The sequence below is a fragment of the Schistocerca gregaria genome, chromosome 6, assembly GCF_023897955.1.
Source record: "Schistocerca gregaria isolate iqSchGreg1 chromosome 6, iqSchGreg1.2, whole genome shotgun sequence".
NCBI classification, from domain to species: Eukaryota; Metazoa; Arthropoda; class Insecta; order Orthoptera; family Acrididae; genus Schistocerca; species Schistocerca gregaria.
In genome coordinates, this window is record NC_064925.1 from 483,041,385 (window position 1) to 483,059,859 (window position 18,475).

The following is an 18,475-nucleotide window of genomic DNA, read 5'->3' on the forward strand; positions in this document are numbered from 1 at the left end:
ACGCAGCGCGAAGCACAATCTATCTTGATATCATTGCGCAGGCGAGGATCATAGCGAGCAGCGAATTGTGCACCGGTAAGACCCAGTGGGTTTCATTCATCATCGACGTGCCACCCAGGCGAGCAGCGAGTAGCGAGGTGGCAACATAAACGCACCTTTTGAGGGCTGTAGTAATTCCTAGATTCCTCACTTAATACCGAGTCTTGAAATTTTGGAAGTAGGCGTTGGGCGGATGTCAGTATCTGTCTGCCATTTCAGGTTTTTCAACAATCCCCTGACGCTGGACCATGGATCAAACAAACCTGTGACCACTCGTGCAGCCATTCTTTGTATACATTCAGGATTCCTTATTAGTCCCATTTGGTGTGGGTCCCACACGTTTGAGAAATGTTTTAGGATGGGTGTTCTGCAAGCAATCTCCTCTGTAGACTGTTGTCATTTTCTCAGTGCCAATCCTACCAATGAACGAAAGGCCATCACCTTCTTGACCTACAAATGAACCTATGTGATAACACAGTTTCACTCCCCTACAAATTGTTACATTCAAGTATTTGTGTGAGTCGATTGATTCCAATTTTGACTCTTTGATGTTGTAGTCACAGCATATTACGTTTTTTTTTTCATTTTTGCTGAGCACATGATCAAGCACAAATCTTTCTACAGCCATTATGTTCAGACACAATTTAGCCTAAAAAGAACGAGAAATGTCTAAAATGGTTGTATGAGTCAGTGCTCTAGAAAGTTCATTGCTGAATAAACTGAAATGTACAGTAGCCTCATATGCTTGCGGAAAACAGAGCAAGCTATACATCAAGCGGGACAAGATGGCAACCACTTATAATTCTAGACCCGGAATGAAAAATGCTCCTATCATAGCACAAAAAAGACGAATATGTCCTGGGCAGAGTTAGGGATGTAAAAGATGGCCACTAGCTTTCCGACTTACCTGCAGCTTCAAAGACATTTAAATCAAAATATCTTAACATATTCGCGCCTTTTACTTGAATGTATTAGTACCCATGTCATGTAATACAATGCATCGTGTCAAGCAATGTAACATGATAAACGATATCATGTCAGATAACCCGACAAATGCCATCATGTTATGTTTACTGTGGCTGGCGAATCTCCTAGATTTTGCGCACATTATCAGAAATTTAAGAGTGCAAGTGTGCCAACACTTTGCAGCTAAGAGAGCTAATTGCGCTTGGGAAGTAGGTTTAGCTCGTAAAAAAACACGAATATGTCAAAATGTTTCAATTTAAGTATCTTTGAAGCTTGCAGAGAAGTCGAAAAGCTAGTTCTCTTCTTTTAGATCCTTAACTCTGGCCATTCGTATATTTTTGTGCTCTGACAGAAGCACTTTTCATTCTGGTTTCCAACTTGTACTATACCAGAATTTTGACAATGGACCGCCATAACTTGGGAACCGATGCAGGTTTTTGTTGACTCGAGCGACGAATGATTTGATATAGGTTTTTTTATCGTCTTTCGAACCATGTCACTTGTATCGTGGCAACGGATAAAGCTTCCTCAAAACAAAAGGACAACCATTGTATTCTTACAAAATTTGAACCGATCCGCACGAATTTGAAACATAACTCTATTTTAAACCAGTGAATCTCGACAATGGAAAAAAATTATTGAAAAAATACTTCGTTTTGACTTCATACATTTATCTACTCTTGTGCAAAGTTTGAACCGATTAGTACAAGTTTAAAACATAGAAGCAAGCCTGTTCTTTGAGTGTTTAGCACGTCAAATAGAACGGTGCACATACGAGGTCTGTTCAAAAAATTCCATAACCTTGCCCACACATTTTTTCTACTCTTAAATTTTACTTAAGGTGAATAACCTCATTCGAATTATTCTCCTCCACCGCTCCCAACGTCGTTTGCACTTCCGCAGCACTCTTGGTACACCTCTTGCTGGATCGCGGGAAGTGCCGTCTGCGAATTTTCTTTTATCTCGTCTGTCGCTACAAATCTTCGTGCTTTCAACGGGGCTTTCAGCTAAGGAAATAAAAAAATCCGCAGGGGCCAGGTCTGGGGTGTGCGGAAGATGAGGCGGCCCAGTGATTTTCCATGCATTCCAAGATGCTGTGTCAGGATTTCATGACATGACCCACCAGGAATGTTATTCCTCTGCAGTCTCTCGGACAGTCACTCTTCGATTGGCACGCACAATTTTGTTGACTTACCTGACATGAGCGTCGTCGATAGACGTCGAAGGGCGTCCTGAAAAAGGGTTATTTTCAACTTCCGTCCCGCCATTTTACAACCGTGTAAACCGTTCGTACACCGAGTACGATATAAGTACTCATCTCCGTAGGTTTCCTGCATCATTTGGCGTGTCTCTGTAAAGGTTTTCTTAAATTTGACGCAAAATTTAATGCAGACGCTTACCTCCTCTAACTCTGTCATCTCGAAATTCGTAAACTGTATAACGCAACGTTCTACTCAGTACAGCACTGACCAATAACTAAAATACATAAAACAATGATTCTTCCTGCAGTTACACATTACACACAGGTGTGTGCAGGGATGCCAACCGCATTTCATTCCAGCACACCATTGGCGCAAAGTTACGAATGTTCCCAAACTTTCTGAACAGACCTCGTACAAACGGTGACATTAATTGAGAATTAATTTCAGCCCAATTAAAATATTTCGCAAATGGAATTAATCGATTCGCGCAATTTGCCAGCTTTGGTTCATCGTTCAAACCTGGCTTAATATACTAAAGCACAGCCACAGTAAAACATGTTCGAATGACTACACAAATGGCCGCTGGTCCGGGCCAAACCAGAAACTTTTTGCCCTATGTTCCTAGCTCAAATAGGATCCGAGCACATAAGACCACCTCCTGCTCCCCCTACCCCAAAACTGCGACTCTGTGCGCGGTCATTTCATACGTATTTCCACTAGTGATTCCGCTCTGTAACAGTGGAGAAAATGAGAGCAGGTGACCCTGCGACAAACTGAGAAATGATAATAAAAAGAATAATGGCGTACTGTTTACCGAAGAGAGTTCAACAACGAAACAAAATTTGTTCGATCTGAAATACCTCACTTGACTGCATAAACGCCTTCTTCGGAACAGCCCGTACATTTTTGTAACTGTTCGGTATAATTTTTCTCAGGACTTGCATAAACAGTGCCGTCGTCTCAATCGTTGTTAATCCTTCCTGCTTCCAGGAGTCGTAACGTCTGTGGTGTCTTCTGATAATGAGAAATTGCTTTCTTCACACAGGTATTCTGTCGTCAATATTATACCGTTGTTAGTTTATTCATAAATAATATATGCAGTCTTTGATCTCATCGTGTAGCTCGTATAGTAAATTAATCAGAGTAAAATTCCGTTCCTTAAGGACACATTAGCTTGACTATAAAGACTGCTTTTTAAGCCTCTGACACTCTGATTTATTTTCAAAACTAGTTTCGAATACTGACCACAAAAGAATTTCCTTCATTACGAACTTGTGTACTGAAGAAAGTACAAAATATCGTTCAGAATGTAGCCTCTTGCCACTGTAAATTCTTTATCATACCGACAGATGGTGGGCCGGTAGTAGTTTGCAGATCTGTGTCGTGTGGATTGCAGATTAATATTCTGTACTGTGTGCATCGGCCTTATTGTTACTCTTGTATATTGCACGACTTCATTCTTCACTGATTCTTTGAATCATACGTGAAGAGTGAAGGACGACCAGGTAAAGTTTCACAAACGTTCTGTACGTCCATTGTTGAATATTTCACGCCGGTTTCTTCGTTCCGCTCATTACTTATCACCATTCACTTCGTTTAGTTGAAGGTAGGTTTCAACTGCCGAACATTTGCACGTTTATTGTTGAACATTTCACGCCACTTTCTTCCGTTCATTACTGTGTCACTACCCACTTCTCTTAGTTGACAGTGTAGTTGTGCAACATTCAAAAAACGATTAACATCTCTAACCTCAAATTCGACAGAATCTTGAATCACTTGCAGTACAGTAGAACTTCGCTAATCGGTATATAAAAAAGGTGGTATTATGGGAGGGAACTTTTATTGACCCATAACATACAGTGCAGCACAAGTTTAATGTTGAACTGGAAATTCTGTCTGAATTATTGTTCCATGTTAATACAGGAACAACACGAGAAGAAAACCTTCACTCACTAAAAGGTCTTACACAAATATGTAATGTGCAAATGTGCCTGTACTATAAAATACTTCCGCACCATATGGTAAGAGTGAAAGTTTAACATCTGTGCATACCTTCTTACAGTACTGATCTGACACACAATCGACTGAACTTAGCTGTTTAAAACATGAGAAATCAGACGGTAACAAATGTTCCGTTCTTAAGCAGGACGGAGAAAGTCTGTAATGTTCATTTGCTTAGCAGACGAAAACTTTGATTTTGCCGCGATGTTGCAGCATTTCCTAAACTAGAAAATGTTTATTGGTGTGGATGTAGAGCTTTGTTCGATGTATTGAAGGTCAATATCGAATGCATTTTTAGCATCCCTATGTAATACAAGAGCCGTAGGTTCCTTCTCTTCGTTGTCGTCATCATCTTTATCGTTCTCACTGTTCGAGCTACAGCACCAGTTAATTTTGCTTCTGTAATGCAGTCATCATCAGCTGTATAGATACACCTACTCACGTCACTGGACTCGACGTTCGGTAGTAAAGACAGAGTTACATGTTTACGTTTAGCTGGTGCCATAATTTAGTTTAATACACTTCAACATGTAACAAGAAAGCCGTCACTAATTCATAAAACGAATGCTTGCACAATAACACTTATCGATCGGATTAAAAACATTTATTTCAAACTAAAAATGATCGAAATATCACACATAGCGACAGTCAACTGCCTACTGATCCATATGACAGACGATGAGTCATCGACAAGCCCAATCCAGACTATAGCAGCGACCCGTGTAGGTAAAGAAACACCGGAAATGAAATGGTCGGACTAAGCTTGGAGTCAGACCATCCGACGCAGGATCAGCGAGATTCTTCTGTATTCAAAATAACAACTTGTTTCGACTGACACTCACACAACACTGGGACATAAGAGTCGAGGCAACCATTCGATGTAGGATAGAAGCCCGGTATCAATCTGGGAAAACCTCTGAGTGTTAGACTAGCAGTGGGATCCCCACTGGCCCAACTTTTATCAGAAATCTACTTAGACAGATCTCAATTCTGGGACAAAACTCTTCACAACTGAATCCTTGGCAAAATATGTGGTGCAGTACTGTAGGTATTTAGACGATGTGAGTAAGATGTTTTACTTCAGCGGACAACGACGCTTGCCATTCGAATTCAAATAATAAAAACTTGGAATCTGCCAACTCATACAAATACATGTATGTAAGACTTTGTAGGTATATGAAATTGAATGATCACATAGGCTCTATTGTGGCTAAAGCAGGTAGTAGACTTAGTTTTGTTGGTAGAATACCGGGGAAGTGCAATCAGTCTACAAAGGACATTGCTTACAATTCACTCGTGCGACCTGTTCTAGAATATTTCTCAAGTGTGTGGGAGCCGTACCAAACTGGACTAACAGGGGATACTAAACGTTTACAGAGAAAGGCAGCACAAATGGTCACAAATTTGTTTAATCCATGGGAGAGTGCCACAGAAATACTAAAGGAACTGTACTGGAAAAGTCTTGAACTATCCCGAAAAAGTCTATTTACAAATTTTCAAAAACCGGCTCTAAATGATGACTAGGAATGTACACTCCAGGAAATTGAAATAAGAACACCGAGAATTCATTGTCCCAGGAAGGGGAAACTTTATTGACACATTCCTGGGGTCAGATACATCACATGATCACACTGACAGAATCACAGGCCCATAGACACAGGCAACAGAGCATGCACAATGTCGGCACTAGTACAGTGTATATCCACCTTTCGCAGCAATGCAGGCTGCTATTCTCCCATGGAGACGATCGTAGAGATGCTGGATGTAGTCCTGTGGAACGGCTTGCCATGCTATTTCCACCTGCGCCTCAGTTGGACCAGCGTTCGTGCTGGACGTGCAGACCGCGTGAGACGACGCTTCATCCAGTCCCAAACATGCTCAATGGGGGACAGATCCGGAGATCTTGCTGGCCAGGGTAGTTGACTTACACCTTCTAGAGCACGTTGGGTGGCATGGGATACATGCGGACGTGCATTGTCCTGTTGGAACAGCAAGTTCCCTTGCCGGTCTAGGAATGGTAGAACGATGAACTCGATGACGGTTTGGATGTACCGTGCACTATTCAGTGTCCCCTCGACGATCACCAGAGGTGTACGGCCAGTGTATGAGATCACTCCCCACACCATGGTGCCGGGTGTTGGCCCTGTGTGCCTCGGTCGTATGCAGTCCTGATTGTGGCGCTCACCAGGACGGCGCCAAACACGCATACGACCATCATTGGCACCAAGGCAGAAGCGACTCTCATCGCTGAAGACGACACGTCTCCATTCGTCCCTCCACTCACGCCTGTCGCGACACCACTGGAGGCGGGCTGCACCATGTTGGGGCGTGAGCGGAAGACGGCCTAACGGTGTGCGGGACCGTAGCTCAGCTTCATGGAGACGGTTGCGAATGGTCCTCGCCGATACCCCAGGAGCAACAGTGTCCCTAATTTGCTGGGAAGTAGCGGTGCGGTCCCCTACGGCACTGCGTAGGATCCTACGGTCTTGGCGTGCATCCGTGCGTCGTTGCGGTCCGGTCCCAGGTCGACGGGCACGTGCACCTTCCGCCGACCACTGGCGACAACATCGATGTACTGTGGAGACCTCACGCCCCACGTGTTGAGCAATTCAGCGGTACGTCCACCAGGCCTCCCGCATGCCCACTATACGCGCTCGCTCAAAGTCCGTCAACTGCGTATACGGTTCACGTTCACGCTGTCGCGGCATGCTACCAGTGTTAAAGACCGCGATGGAGCTCCGTATGCCACGGCAAACTGGCTGACACTGACGGCGGCGGTGCACAAATGCTGCGCAGCTAGCGCCATTCGACGGCCAACACCGCGGTTCCTAGTGTGTCCGCTGTGCCGTGCGTGTGATCATTGCTTGTACAGCCCTCTCGCAGTGTCCGGAGCAAGTATGGTGGGTCTGACACACCGGTGTCAATGTGTTCTTTTTTCCATTTCCAGGAGTGTATTACTACCACCTACGCACCGCTCACATTGTTATCGTGAAGATAAGATAGAACAACTACTACACGCACAGCGGCATTCAAACAGTTATTCTTCCCGTGCTCTATGCGTGAATGGAACGGAAAGAAACTCTAATAATTGGTACAATGGGGCGTATCCTCTGTCATGCACCTCACGATGGTCTTCAGAATATTGATGTAGAGGAAGACGTAAAACTTTAATTGTGCGACCGTGCTGTCCCTAGCTAAACACTTACCATACTTGTGAAAGACTCACTATTAAGTCGAATTATAATCATCTTGCTGAGACTGGAAGATCCTATTTTAGTCTAGTCGCGTTCTCGAATGAAATTTAGGTTAAAAGAATTCCACCTTCTGCAAAACAAATTTTTTTTGTTTTAGTGATTATTTTCGATATATGTTTCGATAAGTATGTGTCATTTTCTGTGAGCCTCGTTTTAATTACAGAAGATTTCTTAATTTAAAGGTTGTATTGTACAAAGTGGTCTGTTGTTACGAATTCTACAACTTCAGAGCATGTCGTGTATTTTGTCATATTGTGTATCCAGAGCGCGTGGAATGGAGCGGTCCGCACGCAGTTTTAATCTGCCAAGAACCTTTACCATTTGTGTGTTTCGTGAACTGTAATTACAGATAATGCATTTTCGCACCCTTTACTACTTCACTGTTACCTGGTATCGCAAGACTCATTGCTCAGTGAGTGCGGCGTCATAAGTGTTTCCAAATTTGTTTTGTGAATAAAAACATGAAATACCAGGTGACAACAAACTGTCAAAAATTGCGAAAAACGGTGCATATAATTACACCCCACAAAACACAGCAAGAATGCAAAATATGATAAAAACATGGCTTGTTGTGAACTCATTAAATGCGTAACAGAAGGCCATAATTTACAATGAAACATCTAAATTAATGCAGGTTCCGAAATGAAAACTAGATCCACAGACAATGACACATAGGAAGCGAAGCACCTAGGGATAAATATCGAAGAAAAAGAACATTGAGTTTTGCAAAATGTGGAGGTCTTTAGAAAATAAATTTTAGTTAAAACGGGGTTGTGTGAGTAAAACTGCGACATAATTTGCAATTTAAATTTTTGAATCCAATAAAGTTGCAGTCAGAATGAACGATAGGTGTTAGCAGAGACACTCTCTCTTGAGCAAGGGAGTAACTCGAATTACTTCACTTGTAAAGGTCCGTCTTGATCAAACAAGCTGCACAATTCACAATTACCGGTTTCGGCTGTTGCCATCTTCAGGTCTGTTACAAACAGAAAAAAGCTGCGACAAACTAAGTTCAATTAGCAGAAGCTAAATCTACAAAAAGCCTAGCAATACATAAGAAATAACAAATAAATTATAATATGACCAACAACCACTCTACAGCAGCCCAACATACCAGAAAAATATACTGATATGAGTATCAACGTCAATATCTGAACAACTATGCACGTACTAACTATTGGCGATGGCCAGAAGGCATCCTCTATTTATACACATAACTCTGGCCAGAAAAGGACATCAACGCCGGGATTGAGGTATAATCAGTGTCGTGAATTCCCGTAGTTAAAATGCAATATGCGTAGCCATAATCAAAATTATTTCATATGGCAGGATAATCATCTGGAATAAAGCATAAGCTGGAAATAATGCTTGATACCCACATAAAACATGTAAAGGGTAATAATACAATGAAAGGCCAAAGAAAATGGTACACCTGCCTAATATCCTGTAGGGTCCTTGTGAGCACACAAAAGGGCCACAACACGACGCGATGTGGATTCGACTAATGTCTGAAGTGCTGCTGGAGTGAAATGACACCATGAATCCTGCAGGGCTGTCCATAAATCCGAAAGAGTACGACGAGGTGGAGATCTCTTCTACACAACACGTTGCAAGGCATCCCAGATATGCTCAATGACGTTCATGTCTGGGAAGTGTGGTGGCCAGCGGAAGTGTTTTAAACTCAGAAGAGCGTTCCTAGAGCCACTCTGTAGCAGTTCTGGACGTGTGGTGTGTCGCATTGTCCTGCTGGAATTGACCAAGTCCGTCGGAATGCACAATGGACAAGAATGGATGCAAGTGATCAGACAGGATGTTTACGTATGTGTCACCTGTCAGGATCGCATCTAGAAGTATCAGGGTTGCCATAGCACTCCGACTGCACACGCCTCACACCATTACAGAGCCTCCGGCCGCGCAGGGTAGCCGCGCGGTGTAGGGCTCCTTGCCTTGGGTCGGGCGGCTCCCCCCGTGGGAGGTTCGAGTCCTCCCTCGGACAAGCGTGTGTGTTGTCCTTAGCGTAAGTTAGTTTAATTAGAGTGTAAGCCTAGATATCGATGACCTCAGCAGTTTGGTCCCATAAAACCTTACCACTAATTTCCAATTCACAGAGCCTCCACCAACTTCAACAGTCCCCTGGTGGCACGCAGGGTCCATGGATTCTTGAGGCTGTTTCCCTACCCGTACACGCCCATTCGCTCGACACAATTTGAAACGAGACTCGTCCGACCAGGCAACAAGTTTCTAATCATCAACCATCCAATGTCAGTGTTGACGGGCCCAGGCGAGACGTAAAGCTTTGTGTCGTGCAGTCATCAAGGGTACACGAATAGGCCTTCGGCCCCGAAAGCCCATATCGATAATGTACCATTGAATAGTTCGTACGCTGACACTTGTTGGCCCTGAATTAAAATCCGCAGCAGTTTTCGGTAGGGTTGCACTTCTGTCGCGTTAAACGATTCCCTTGAGTCCTCAAACATATCGTTTTTTTCCGGCCGCAGCGATGTCGGAGATTTGATGTTTTACCGCATTCCTGATATTCACGGTACACTCGTGAAATGGTCGTACGGGAAAATCCCCACTGCACCGCTACCTCGTAGATGCTGTGCCCCGACGCTCGTGCGCTGACTATAACACTACGTTCAAAAATGGTTCAAATGGCTCTGAGCACTAAGGGACTTAACATCTGAGGTCATCAGTCCCCTAGAAATTAGAACTACTTAAACCTAACTAACCTAAGGACATCACACACATCCATGCCCGAGGCAGGTTTCGAACCTGCGACCGTAATAGTCGCGCGGTTCCAGACTGAAGCGCCTAGAACCGCTTGGCCACACCGGTCGACCACTACGTTCAAACTCACTTAATTTCTTGATAACCTGCCATTGTAGCAGCAGTAAGCGATCTAACAACTGCGCCAGACACTTGTGGTCTTATATAGGCGATGCAGACCACAGTTCCGTATTCTACCTGTTTACAGATCTTTGTGTCTGAAAACTCATGCCTGTATCAGTTTCTTGGGCGCTTCAGTGTAGAAATTTCCTAGCCTTGCAAAGTAAATACTACATCATTCTGTAGAAGTCAGAATAAAACGTTTAAAAGTAACATCAACTTCATTATAAGAAACCTTTCAGCACTATAAAGCAATTACACATAATCGTAAGTCGAAGATAATTAACAAGGCAACGACTAAGTTATTAATCTTTCGATGCTCAGTAATCAATTTGGAGTGCCATCTCGCAATCAGTGGCGATGCCCGTGCTTTCTCTGTTACGTTTTTGTTTGTGGCGAAGCTCGCGGAAGAACGCCAGGTCTCCCTGCCGCTGGTGACCGACGCACACAAGACCGCGCACGACGCTGCTCAGACTGCCAAGATGCTGAATACATCAAAATAAGCATTCAAGTTAACCTCGCTCTGTTCGTTCAGCAGTAATCACGGTTGCCGTTTCTCATGTAGAAAAATTTTCATTTCCTCCATTATGTTCAATAATTGTCCTTCATGCGCCTTATGCAACACTTCTATATTACCCTGTACATTTCGTGCCACATGTTTTTCTTTCTTATACAAATGTGCAGCGAATGCGATCTTATATTGCTTATATGCGTGGTTTTTAAAGGGTATCTTGAAATTTCTTTCCATGTAACAGAGCTTACCCAGTAGTAGGATTTTGGAAGAATTATCTCGAAGGAAATACATTAATAACAAACAGCCAACACGAGTTCAGAAAATATCGTTCTTGTGAAACACGGCTAGCTCTTTATTCTCACGAACAAAAGAACGCCATTGACAGAGGACGTCAAATTGATTCCATATTTTTAGATTTCCAGAAGGCTTTTCACAAGGTACCTCGCAAAACGACATCTAATCAAATTGCGTGCCAATGGACCATCGCCCCTGTCGTGCGACAGGATTGCTGATTTCCTGTCAGAATGGTCACTGGTCGTAATAACTGAGGGAATGTCATCGAGTCAAACAGAAGCAATGTCTAGCGTCCCCCTCTGCTTATCTACATAAAGGATTTAGGAAGTAATCTGAGTAGCACTTGTAAGTGGGCTGCTTCTGTGTTGGCAGCGCAGTGTAGTGCTTTGCGTTTGATGTCTGACCGTGCTATCTTTGGAAGACACTCTGTGGCTGGTAGGACTCGTTGTTGGAAGTTAATCGCCAGTAGTGTTGGGCAGTTGGAAGTTTGTCGCCAGCAGTGATGGAAGTACTGTTGGGCAATTGGAGGCGAACAGGCAGCAGTGAGGGATGTCAGATGTGAGAAGTTAGCACTGATGTAGGGTAGAGGTCTGAAGTGTTAGCGTAGGCTAACGATCTAAAAGTATCCGACTTGGAGATTGAAAATTATTATCTTTGTACTGGATGTCACATTATTAAGGTAAAAAATACATTTTTTGGTTTGCTACAAAATCTTTCCTTTGATAACTACATGGCTTTAGTAGTTACAGTCTTTTAATTAGCTGGCAGTATTGACGCTCGCTGTATTGCAGTAGTTCGCGCAATGAAGATTTTTGTGAGGCAAGTGCTTAATGAAATGTATAGGTTATTGTTAAGGTTTCTTTTTAGTCAGGGCCACTCTTTTCAATTAATTATCTGAACTCAGGTTGCAATTTTTTTGAAGAGTCAGATTGCGTTGCGCTAGAATATTATGAGTCAGTGTTAAAATGATAATAAAAAGTAAAGAAAAAGTAGGCTCAGTACGTTCAGATTTACTCAGCTGTTCCAGAATCAAATAACGTATACCGTTCATCATCTCAGTTATTCTGCAATTTAAGTACAGCTACACACATTTAAATAAAGAAGTTTCACACTCTTAGATTGTTTGCAGATGATGCAATCATTTACCATCTTATAATGTCATCAGATGATGAAAGCAAATTGCAAAACAATTTAGAAAAGATATCTGTATGGTGCAAAAAGTGGCAGTTGTCTCTAAGTAGTGAAAAGTGTGAAGTGATCCCCATGAGTACCGAAAGGAGTCCGCTTAATTTCGGTTACACGATAAATCACACAAACCTAAAGGCTGTAAATTCAACTAAATACTTAGGGATTACAATCACGAGTAACGTAAGTTGGAACATTCACATAGATTGTGCGTAAAGCAAACGGAAGACTACAATTTATTGGCAGAACACTGAGAAAATGCAACAGGTGTACTAAACAGACTGCTAACACTACACTCGTACGTCCTCTTCTGGAGTACTGCTGTGAGGTATGGGATCCGCATCAGATAGGATCGACGTAGGACATCGAAGAAGTTCAGAGAAGAGCAGGTCGTTTTGTACTGTCGCGAAATCGGAGAGAGAACGCCACGGATATGATACGTGAATTAAAACAAAGGCGTTTTTAATTGCGGTAAGATCTTCTAGTAAAGTTTCAATCATCAACTTTATCCTCAGAAAGTGTAAACATTTTGTTGTCGCTATCCTCAGAAAGTGTAAACATTTTGTTGTCGCTCACCAGAGGGAGAAATGATCATCGTAGTAAATAAGAGAAACCAGAGCTCGCGCAGAAGAGTCTGTTTCCCCGTGCTGTTTGAGCGTGAAACTGTAGAGAAATAGCTTGAAGGTGGTTCGATGAATCCTCTGTCAGGCACGTAATTGTGAATTTCAGAGTAATCGTGTAGCTGTAGATAGGTAGCTGCTTTTGATAGTCGTATCTGAAATTTTTATGGATGTGTGATTGTTACCCATGTTATTATTTATTATTTATTATCCCTTGTGTATTCCTTGGACATTTGTAGATTTAGTTTCAGCTAACTGAACTTAGTTTGTCGAAACATTGCTGCTATAGCCGAAAGCGGTAACGGTGAATCGTACAACTTATGTAATGAAGACGGACCTTTACAAATGAAGTGCCATAACATGGTTGTCGACTCATTTACAAACTTAATATCTTCAGTTGATAAGTTTCGAATTACAACTTAAATTTCTTCAGTAGTTGTATGTTGTTAGCTACATAGTACACCAGAAAACATGAATGATATTTTTGAGTTAGAAATACTAGAAAATGTACCTGTAACCCTAAACATAGCTCCTGTCAAATAAAACGTTGTGAAACATACTCGAAAATGTGTTTCTTTGTGTAATAATTCCAGTGTTTCACAGCGAAGCCAGTTTGAGTGATTCAAAATACTCTGCTTAGAATCCTCCGTCACCCACGTAATTGTCAGCCTAATGTGCTGGGACACACTAGCTCAACTCTTCCAACAAATTTTGGATAGCGCTCTCGGTTAGTCAACTTTGTTTATTCAATACTAATGTTAGTTACACTGTATAATTGTTGCGGCATTCCACGGAACACAAAATTTGTTGTCTCAAGCGGAACGATTTTTCGCCTTAGAGACAGACAAAAATAATCTGTCATGTCGCACCTGGGATTCCACGCAGATAACATATTTCTGCACACTCACAAGGCGTTCTTTGAGCCCCGATGTAGAAGTGGTCGTCGAAGGGGCCTCCATATCTGACTGATAAATGGAAAGTCCCACTAAAGACTTGAATTGACACGCTCAGCAGATTTTCATTTTGTAAGTAGGTTTAATACAATTTAATCATTATCGAAAATATTACTTAAATGAACTGTTTTGTCGAAAACTGGGTACAAAACAAATGAAATGTGGCGTTGTTATATTTAAATTACAAATTGTGTAAAGCTTCTAGAAACACTGAAAGTAAAACAAAATCTATAGGGCTCTCGTTTTGTTTCTGGTAGCGTCTGTATCGTTAGCTACAGTACGATTCGTAATAATAATTTAAAAGAAAAACAGATTTTATTCGCTCCTCGTAAAATTATTAATGGTGAATAAATTTTTAGTTAAAAATTCATCAACAAAGACTGTAATTAAGACTCGAGAAAATGTACCAGTCCATGAATTATGTTTTTATTCTAATTTTATTTTGCATTTCCTTGCTCTGTGCGAGGTAAGCTCATTGATTATAACGTTAAAGTCAAGTTTAGCTGCTGCGTGGCCTTCTATCATGATAGCTAAATTTGACGGTCTACTTTGAAGTAGTGGCAACGGCCTTGCCGCAGTGGATACACCGGTTCCCGTCAGATCACCGAAGTTAAGCGCTGTCGGGTGTGGCCGGCACTTGGATGGGTGACCAGCTGTGTCGCCATGCTCTGTTGCCATATTTCGGGGTGCACTCAGTCTCGCGATGCCAATTGAGGAGCTACTCGACCGAATAGTAGCGGCTCCGGTCACAGAAAACCATCATAACGGCCGGAGAGCGATGTGCTGACCACACGCCCCTCTTTTCCACATTGTCATCTGAGGATGACACGGCGGTCGGATGGTCCCGTTGGGCCACTTGTGGCCTGTAGACGGAGTGCTGCTTACTTTGAACCAGTGATAAATCTCCAGAATTTTGGGTGCCGGGACGCACTTCTTCAACCATGCAGCACCACCCGTAGCGTTCACTGATTTTCTCCGAAAGTGGTAAGTGGTTGAATACTACAAAAAAATCACCATTATTCTCCTACTGATTCTAATTTTTTGAAACTCTGCTCAAGAATCATGTTGTAATAGGCGTTCGTATCACTATTTGGACATTACAAATAGTCGGTACTAAAGGGCGAAAACTGAGGTTAAGAAACGCTATATTTCGCGTTAATTTGTCCGCTTTCAAGCGCAACTAGTAAGTCAACGAAACTCTGGTAGATACAGGGAGCAGGTCAAATGCTTTACAGGTGTTTCTATTGTATACTATGAATGAACTCTATCATGTCACAAGTTGTTGTGGTTCCTCCCGTTTTTAGCCTTTTAAGGCAACAGCCAAGAGGGAATGACAAGAGGGAATAATAAGAGTGGACGACCAAGAACAAAGTGCTCGTATTGAAAAGGGTGTAAGACAAGTATGTAGTCTTTCGCCCCTACTGTTCAATCTGTACATCGAGAAAGCAATATTGGAAATAAAAGAAGAGTTCAGGAGTGGAATTGTAATTCAAGGCGGAAGCATATCAATAATACGATTCGCCGATGACATTGCTATCCTGCGTAAAAGTGTAGAAGAACTACATGATGTGCTGAATGGAATGAACAGTCTAATGAGTACAGAGTATGGACTGAGAGTAAATCGAAGAAAGACGAAGGTAATGAGAAGTAGTAGAAATGAGAACAGCGAGAAACTTAATATCATGATCGATTGTCACGAAGTAGATGAAGTTCAGGAATTCTGCTACTGAGGCAATAAAATAACCAGTGACGATCGGAGCAAGGAGGACATTAAAAGCAGCTTAGAAATGGTAAAAAGGGCATTCCTGGCCAAGAGAAGTCTACTAACATCAAATATCGGCCTTAATTTGAGGAAGAAATTTCTGATGATGTACATCTGGAGTACAGAATAGTACGGTAGTGAAACTTGGACTGTGGGAAAACCGGAACAGAAGAGAATCGAAGCATTTGAGATGTGATGCTACAGACGAATGTCGAAAATTAGGTGGACTGATAAGGTAAGGGATGAGGAGGTTCTGTGAAGAATCGGAGAGGCAAGGAATATGTGGAAAACACTGATAAGGAGAAGGGACAGCATGATAGGACTTCTGTTAAGACATGAGGACGTAGGTTGCAAGTGCTACTCTGAGATGGAGAGGTTAGCACAGGAGACGGATTCATGGATGGCCACATCAAAGCAGTTAGATGACTGATGACCCAAAAAAAAGGCAACTGGAGCATTGTACTTCATTGATATCACGCTTCGTAAAACATTTCTCGAATACGGATGGTACCATTCTGTATTACAGCTGATGACCGACAACGCGAGTGAGGAACTACCATAAAGATCAGATGGGGCAAGTCTTGCACACTGCGTATAGGGACAGAAGCAACTCTAAGTGGGGAGGAGCCAAACGCTGAACACCCGATCGAACACTAGTTATTGATTCTTACCTCGTACTCAAAGCCACAATATTACTAATTTCTTTTCGCATATGAACAAGGCCAACACATTCATTTTTATGAGCGGCAACTTTTTAAATACTAGTGTCCAGAATGTTTAATTAGGCCCTCCTACAAGCAATTATGACGCTGGGAATATTCGCATCTGTATTGAATATAAAATTTTGTGCGGGGAAGGAAGCAAACGTTGTTGGCGGCAGGGGAGCCGAAACCGACGGACGGCAAGAATCTTCTCCAAGGCTGCACTCCTTCCACGCTGCCTCTAGTAGCCGATCAGCTTGCAGTGACAATAGTCCTCCTTTTATCCGGCGTATAGCAGCGTCTCGACTCGGCATGGACTCATAACTGATTGGAAGATCCTTGCAAAATTTTGAACCATGCTGCCTACATAGCCGTCCATAATTGCGAAAGTGTTGTTGGTGTTGGATTTTATGCACAAACTGATCTGCGATTATGTCCCACAAATTTTCGATGGGATTCATGTCGAGCGATCTGGATGGCCCAATTACCCTCTCGAACTATCCAGAATATTATTCAAACAGCGAGTAGTTGTGACCTGATCACATGGCGCGTTATCATCCGTAAAAATTCCATTGTTGAATGGCTGCAATTGGACTCCAAGTAATCATCGGTCCACTTGGATGATAGAATCCAGTTCATTCAATCTAGACACAACCCACACCATTATGGAGCCACCAGCAGCTTGCACAGTCTCTTGTTGATAACCTGGATCTATGGTTCCGTGAGGACTGCGCCACAGACGAACCCTACCATCAGCTCCTACCATTTGAAACGGGGACTCATCTGGCTAGACCACGAATTTACAGTTGTCTAGGATCCAACCGATATCGTCACGAACCCCGGAGAGGCGCTGCAGGCGATGTCGTGCTGTTAGTAAAGGCACTCGCAGCAGCCATCTGCTGCTATAACCCATTAGCACCAAATTCCGCCTCACTGTCCTAACATATATGTTCGTCCCGCATTCATTTCTACTGTTATATCACGTAGTGTTGCTTGTCTCTTATGACTGACAGCTCTACGCAAACGCTCCTGCTCTCTGTCGTTAAGCGCCATTGCGTTGTCAGTGGTGAGACGTAATGTTTGAAATTTAGTATTTACATGGGGGCTTAATTAAAAGAATTAATGAATAAATGCAATAATTTTAGTAGCTGTGTGACCGGTTACGAAGTCTGGTAACCGGTTGGCCCTGACTAGTATTACCGCGCAATCTGACTGCATAAAATAAAAATAAAGAATGGCAAGGAATTTCCATTAACACAATTGATCAATTAAGTCCCCTGCAACTATAAAAGCTACGAAACAACGAAGCACAAGTGTAACAGTTCTGTGTGTGATAGTGTGACTCAACGTACATGTATCTGGCCCCGTTCTTTCTCAATACGACAAATATTTTAAACGCCATTTACAATGAACCAATCGAAAAACCAGAAATACTATAATTGCACATAGAAACCAGAATTACAAGTCTAGTAAATGAACACGATACTTTGTTGACTGTACCTGTGAGCAAGAGGCATTGTCATTAAAGAAAACTGCAATACCTTTTTACCACATTATATATTGACGAAAATTTTCCATTACACCAGTATCATAAATCAAAAGCCCATGTCCTTTCTCAAATACACTGTGACAATTGGAACTTCTTGCATCTATACATTACACCAACCGAACAGCATCTACTCGCTCGCCCAACAGAACAACAACTGCCCGCGACATCCTCTGAACTACTACTGCACCAGTGGTGGAGGTGAAATAATAATCTTTGGCGCAATCTCTGGCGCTGTGACTCAGTGTAGCCACCTTTCATATTCTCGACACATTCTCGACACTATGAAATACTGAATACCGTAACGATAGACGAAATGAAATGTTCTATGAATCTAGCTCCCACTACCATTCCAGGATCAAAGTCTGTTAATTTCCATTGTGCAGCGATAGTCACGTCGGAAACCTTTTCACATGAATTTCCTACATCATGTAGATGTAGAGACCTGAGTACAAATGACAGCTCCACCAATGCACTACCCCTTTATACCTTGTGTACGTGATACCACCACTATCTGTATACGTGCATTCCACTACACGATACCATGAC

At 42.5% G+C, this 18,475-nt stretch overlaps 1 pseudogene; it reads left to right on the plus strand.

Moving 5' to 3' along the window:
• Window positions 1-14,476: 14,476 nt before the first annotated feature.
• LOC126279238 (5S ribosomal RNA) lies at window positions 14,477-14,594 on the plus strand (annotated as a pseudogene).
• Window positions 14,595-18,475: the final 3,881 nt, after the last annotated feature.